Source organism: Chrysochloris asiatica, unplaced genomic scaffold (assembly GCF_000296735.1).
Source record: "Chrysochloris asiatica unplaced genomic scaffold, ChrAsi1.0 scaffold00346, whole genome shotgun sequence".
Classification (NCBI taxonomy): Eukaryota; Metazoa; Chordata; class Mammalia; order Afrosoricida; family Chrysochloridae; genus Chrysochloris; species Chrysochloris asiatica.
The window spans coordinates 133,714-134,441 of record NW_006408864.1 but is presented as its reverse complement, the minus strand read 5'-3'; positions in this window follow the sequence as shown (position 1 = coordinate 134,441).

Below are 728 nucleotides of genomic sequence, written 5' to 3'. Positions count from 1 at the left end.
CATACCAAAGGCTGTGGCCTTTGATCTTCATCAATAAGTATTTTAAGTCCTCCTCACTTTCAGCAAGGAATATTGTATCATCTGCAAATTGAAGGTTGTTAATGAGTCTTCCTTTGTCTTAGGCTGGGTTTTGGAGAGAAGCAAAACCAGTGAAACATATATATGTATATAGATAAAGAGAAGTTTATATCAAGGAAATGACTTACAATTGTAGAGTCCCAGATCCCCAGCAGAAGAAAAAGAATGAGAGCCTTTCCCTCATGACCACCATATTGGCAGCAGGCCACACCCCCAAGGAAACATCATTTCAATGGACTGGCTTCTCACAGCCACTCATCATACAGTTAACTATGCCTGTATTAGGTTTCATCACCATGGCAATATAAGCACATCTCAACTACCAAACCAACCCAGTCAAGTTGACACAAAACCCTAACTACTATATCCTCCAGTTCTTCCTATAACCCAGATTATTTGCTCAGCAAACAGACTGATTAACTCTGAAGAAAGGATACAACTGTGGCACACACCTTTCCTGATTTTAAACCTTCCAGTGTCCTCTTGTTCTGTTTGAACAGCTGCTTCTTAGTACAGGTTCCTCATGAGCAAATGAAGTGTTCTGCAATACCCATTCTTCTCAATGTGACTCATAATTTGTTTTGATCCACATATTTGAATACTTTTGCATAGTCAGTAAAGCACAAGCAAACATCTTTTTGGTACTCTCT